The following is a 6,281-nucleotide window of genomic DNA, read 5'->3' on the forward strand; positions in this document are numbered from 1 at the left end:
CACATCCACATGAGGCATACAAGTTACAAAGCCTGCAACCTTTTCCACAATGCATAAACACAGGCCTTCTAGTAACCGTTCCCTCCATCCTAGCTCATTCATATTCCCCCAAACAGCTCTACCGTCCACCGGACGCACATTCATCCTAATTGCCAGGACAGTCAACTGACGCAAATGGCTGGCAGGTTATTCTTTGTGAGAGCTCTTGTTTCATAGAAAGCCACTACAGACATTGGATACGTCCCAAATGACACCCTATTCCTTATTTAGTGCACCCATTGGTCTCTGGTCAAAAGTAGTGCACAATGTAGGGAATAGAGTACCATTTAGGATGCAGCCGTTGATTTATGCAGACAGAGGGTTATTTGTAAAGCGAGGACACCTGATGTGGATGGCAGCGAACAGCAGCGATCATGCTGACTAATTGACTGTGGAGGGGCTGAATCATTCAGAGACTGAGTCCCAGCCAATGGCTGAATCCATCTTCTTTCTGAGGAAAGGGCACGTGCATATACGCATATACCCACACACCCACCCACCCACCCACGCYCTTGTTGGCTGCTGCTGTGGACATTAGCTAGCCTAGCCACTGATAACTGCCCCCCCCCCCCAGTACCAGGGATTAACCCTGCATTTTAATATCTTTGTACTAAAGATTCACATAGTGTCCTCCAAGAAACTTTGAACCATGGATGGTGGATATGAGGATGGTGGATGTGGGTGGGGGGTGAACAGGAGAAGCCCTTAAGATAATCTAGATAGCATATAGACCCTTTGAACTGCCTTGACAAATTCACCACTCATTCTATCCCTCCCATACTAACAGCAGCCTCCACTCCGTGCTTCCAATTTCCATTTCTCAACGCTTTGAAATGTATTAAAGTTACATACTGCCATTTTTTAATTTGCCTTTTGATCTTGTCTCAACTCTGCCCTGCTCCTCTCCCTCTTTTCCTCTTCCTCTCTCTCACCCCTCTCAGCCGACATGAAGTCAGTGATAATAAAGGGCCATAGTTCTCAATTTTCACTGAATTAACACTGGAGGTGGGAGGGAGGGGGGGGGGTCAGACTAAGTGAAGATGATGTTGTTGTGTAGGATGGTTTATGGCCCAGGTTGTGGCCCTGATGCGGGGTCCCAGCTGCTCTCAGAGAAAGTAAGTAAGCATATTATATTGTCACGTTCTGACCTTAGTTCCTTTGTTATGTCTTTATTTTAGTTTGGTCAGGGCGTGAGTTGGGGTGGGCATTCTATGTTSTTTTTTCTATGTTTTGTTCTATTGTCCTWTTCTATSTGTTTGGCCTAGTATGGTTCTCAATCAGAGGCAGGTMTCAGTCGTTGTCTSTGATTGGGAGCCATATTTAGGTAGCCTGTTTTTCATTGTGTTTTGTGGGTGATTATATTTTCTGTTCTGTGTTTTGTTTCACCGTACAGGAGTGTTCGTTTGTCGTTTTATTGTTTTTGTTCAGTGTTCTTTATTCGTATTAAAACAATATGGACACTTACCKCGCTGCGCATTGGTCCTCCTCTTCTTCCAACCACGACAAGRGTTACATATATGCAGGGTCAGTCAATGTCTGGAACCTTTTTTTATGTGGGGTATAGGAGGAATAACCTAAAAGCATAATGTGTGTTTGCGTTTGCATATCAACCTCCCTTTCAGACTTGGGTTCAAATTGTATTTGTTTTTGATCAAATACTGTGAGCATTTGATTGAGCCTACCTGGAGTGCAAGAGGGGTGGGGTTTGCACTTGTAGAGACTATCTCTTTGGTTAAATTGCGCCAGGCAATCTCAGTCAAGCCCAGCTGAAGTATTTGGAATAAAACAAATACTAGTTTAACCCAGATCTACTACCTCCCACCATTTCCACCATTGAGAATATGTTATGCTTCCTCGCATGCTACAGGCATGGATGGCAGCTAGCTACGCACCTCAACACCCAGATAATGTGTCCTCACAGGTTTTTACAGGAGCTAAATGGTGAAATTGATTTTGTTTGCAGATGTGTTTTTCCCTTCTTCACCGGTTTCGCGCTTTTAACCGTGTGTGTCTGACTGCAGCTGAGGCCCACTGTGTGACAGTAGCACCACAGGGACTGCCRGCCGTGGTTTGATTGTGTTGTTCCATCAGTAAACAGTCTGAGGAAAACGAACAGATAGAAGCATATGCAGCATAATGGAAGTGTTTAGACAGTCTTCAATACATGGAGGTTCTATACAAAGAAACAAACACCCTTTCATTGGCTATGTAGAATACACAGAAAATATATATTTTTTCTTAACTCTGGTTTGTCTAAGCTAGGTAACGATAATGTGTTACAGTGTTGATTATGCAGTAGCTACCGGTAGTTTGAAAAAACAAAATCCTAGTCATAACAGTAGTAAAATCTCACAAGTCAATTATATTGTAAATGTACTCCCCAGCAATTGCACGGATAACTTGCTAGTCTGCGTGAGGTAGAATTTGATTGGCAAATTGTATATGAAAATAATAAACTGTTTTGTAATTTAAATGAATCAGAAATGCAAAGTGTAGGCCTATCTTGTACTGGATAGAGAACGGGAAAGGAGGCCCTGTTAGCAGCATTGTACCCCAGCCTAAAGACATTAAACCTCACCGGCCAATGATCCWTTTTAATACCCATCATCCATACAGATGAACATAGTGTATGCTCACACCAGCATCCATATACATAAAACCATGAGCATCAAATGGGGTATAACTAATACAATTGATTTTAATGGTTGTGTGGAACAACAGAGAGATTGAAAGCGTTTCCGCTTTCAAGCAAGACGGCTTGCTTGTACTGCAGCAGGGTGCATACATCCAATTCAATTCATCCTTTATGAGGTGCTATTTAGCTGTGTTTTAATGAAGGCTGATTGGCACTGCGTCCTAGTAGCCATTATCATCAGAAGGATGTGATTGCTGTAATCTGCAATTATGGGCCTAATTGTACTTCAGGATCCTCTGGGTTTAAATGAGCAATCAGGTCTTCTACTAGTGTACCACCTGTAATTGCCACCTTGGAGCAGAGTGGTGACGACAGCGTGACAGCTTGACAGCTACGGTGTCAAACCAACGTCCATCTTAAGTGCCCCTAGCTGCTCTTCTATAGTTTTTCTTCCTTGCCTCCCTTTCTTTTCCTTCTCTTATTCTGTCTCTTCCCTTGCTCTCCCTCTGTTCCCTCTCTCTCTCCCTCTCTCACTTTCCATCTGTTCCTTTTTTCGCTGGTTCTCCCCCCCTTCCCCCACCCGTCTCCAACCTCACCCCCCCTCTCCTCTATGGAATGTATAAACCGGGCCCTATTATCAAGCTGGTTGTCTTATCATAATTATCCCTAGTGTCAGACCCTGTTGGTGGAGATAAAAGGAGAGGCTGGTTAACTGAGGGAGAGTATTGATTCTTATTGACAGGTGGATTAACTGAGGGGAGAGTATTGATTTCTATTGACAGGCGGATTAACTGAGGGGAGAGTATTGATTCCTATTGACAGGCTGATTAACTGAGGGAGAGCATTGATTCCTATTGACAGGCTGATTAACTATAGGGGAGAGTATTGATTCCTATTGACAGGCTGATTAACTGAGGGGAGAGTATTGATTCCTATTGACAGGCTGATTAACTGAGGGGAGAGTATTGATTCCTATTGACAGGCTGATTAACTGAGGGGGTGTATTGATTGTTATTGACAAGCTGATTACCGGAGGGGAGTGTATTGGTTCCTATTGACAGGCTGATTAACTGAGGGGAGAGTATTGATTCCTATTGACAGGCTGATTAACTGAGGGGAGAATATTGATTGTTATTGACAAGCTGATTAACTGAGGGGAGAGTATTGGTTCCTACTTGACAGGGCTCTTACTGAGGGGAGAGTATTGGTTCCTATTGACAGGCCAGTAATGAAAGCCAGTAATGAAAGGGATGCATACAAGTCTCTAACATCAGCACTGTTTAATGACGCCACTACCCCATAAAGACCAATAATATAGGCTCTTCTCCCAGTCTAAAAGGAACATGGATCACTCACAATGGTTCACAAGGGACTTTTTCTTTATGCCAAATGTACTGTACAGTATGAATGGATGGGGGGTTTGACAAGATATTAGTTCATTTGTTCTGTATGGAACGCAATTCAGACAACACGTTTCATTCTAAAATGGTTGAAAATTATATTAATTGGGCCAGTAACCGAAAGGTCGCTGGTTTGAATACCCTAGCCGACAAGATGAGAAATCTGTTGATGTGCCCTTGAGCAAGGCACTTAACCCTAATTTGCTCCAGGGGTGCCGTACTACTATGGCTGAACCTGTAAAACAAGACATTACACTTGCACCTATACACATATGGATAATAATGATGTCTGTACAGTTCACCGTGTGACTCTTTGTGACACCATTGTAAAACATGATATAATGCTGTTACTGGTCCATGCTTATATTCCCCTTCTCCTCTTACTCTCTGTGTCCTCTTTGGTTCCGCAGCAACCGACTGGCGCCTAGTAACCATGACCGGATACGGCGTCTGAGGGTTGAGTTCCAGCAGGCCAGAGGAGAGGAGGACCCTGATGACCGACGGCGCACATACAGCTTCGAGCAGCCCTGGGTGAGTGTCTAACAACCTGCAGTACGGACCAGCGCATTAACCCCAACCACCAGCAAAACCCAACCCAGCTCAGTACTTCACGGACCTCCAAACTAACCTCAACCACCTAACCCAAACCAGCCAACAGCCTAACCTAACCCAACTCCCCTGTCCAACACTGCACGCACGGACCTCCAAAATAACCCTATTTACCAGCCCAACCTAACCCAACACAACCCCTTCTTCTCTGCCTGCCTGCTTACCTACCTACCTGACTACCTGCCTGTCTGCCTACTCTGATGTAAACCTTACCAGGTTGACACTAGGACATGCTCATGCTCTACAATTTGAAAACTGATCCTGGACAACCTCAGTCATTTATTCTACTTAGGCGTCTCGTAACAGGCCTTTTYCAGGACTTTACTTCTAATCCTCTGCTGTGACCTCAGACCTGGAAGTAATTACTAATTATTAAAGTTCCCATCTTTCTCAGATATTCATTACTTTTTAAAAATGACTCTACATTGGGAGGATGATGAAATGAAAGAAGATGAGTTGACAGTGACAGTGAATATTAAGAATGTTGAGACAAATTGAGAGAGATCTTAYAATTCCTTAATTTCAATCTCTTCAGAGTTAATTAAGAATACTTTTTAATTAGATTCAAAGGGACTTTTTTCCTTGTTTTTCCGCTCTTTGATTGATCTTATACTGCAGTGGGATTTATTTGGGTTTTAATTGGCTAAATGTAATCAACGTKATTCGTTTGGTTATTTAGGTGTATGCCTTTACTTTTATTTCTCCTGCTGTGTGTGAAAAAAGAACGGTTTCTATTTCTCCAATGTCAGTCACTGAAATGCATTAGTTCAATTTATTGTTGTGCCGATTCATAATAAGAAACCGTTATTCATGTTTGCCATCCTTGCCATTTACAAATCAAATGTTCTTCAACATTCAACATGTGAATGTGTTTCTTAATTTAGCTCTTACACTGATTACAATGATAAGAGCTCTTACAATGTTTCCTTTGTCCGTCAGTGGTTTACATCCAGCGGTTAAAGGTCATTCATTTTATCTTGATCTAACAACACAGAGTGTACAAATGGCGCCCTATTCCTTATAGTGCAGTACTTTTGACAAGAGCCCTATGGGAGAAATGGAGGCCAAATGGAGGTCCATGGGCCCTGGTCAAAAGTAGTGCACTGTAGAAGGAATATGGTGCTATTTGGGTTGCGGACAGAATAATATACCCTGTCAGAWRCAGCATGGTGGGAACTGAGTCACCAGGTCAAAGGTCAAATAGCTGTGTATCTTTGCGATGTAATGGTTTGAGACAGACATAGTGGCTTGTGCTCCGACTTCCTGTGAAAAGATGACAGGCTAATCACCATTTGGAATAGAACCATTTCCTCAATTACGGGTCAGTGTATTGAACCCTGCTGGTTAAAATATTTGGCCTCCATTCTCCTCTCGTAGGGGCAACATTTCCCACCAGACATTTTCCGTCTTAACATCCCTAATTAGTGTTTAAAGTTCATTTGAGACCGAGCACTGCTATGACCATAGTGGCCATATATGCATTGCACTAGTTGTCTAACGCATTAAGTTGACCATTGTCTCTCCAGCAAGACAAGCCCGTGTGCATGCTCAGTTGTAACACCAGTCTCCTCACACATGCCAGAATGCCCATAGAGTAT

At 43.1% G+C, this 6,281-nt stretch overlaps 1 pseudogene; it reads left to right on the plus strand.

Moving 5' to 3' along the window:
- The window catches only part of LOC111973562 (partitioning defective 3 homolog), an 807,950-nt pseudogene that overhangs the window by 599,605 nt on the left and 202,064 nt on the right, over positions 1 to 6,281 (plus strand).

This window comes from Salvelinus sp. IW2-2015, linkage group LG14 (genome assembly GCF_002910315.2).
Source record: "Salvelinus sp. IW2-2015 linkage group LG14, ASM291031v2, whole genome shotgun sequence".
Taxonomy (NCBI): domain Eukaryota; kingdom Metazoa; phylum Chordata; class Actinopteri; order Salmoniformes; family Salmonidae; genus Salvelinus; species Salvelinus sp. IW2-2015.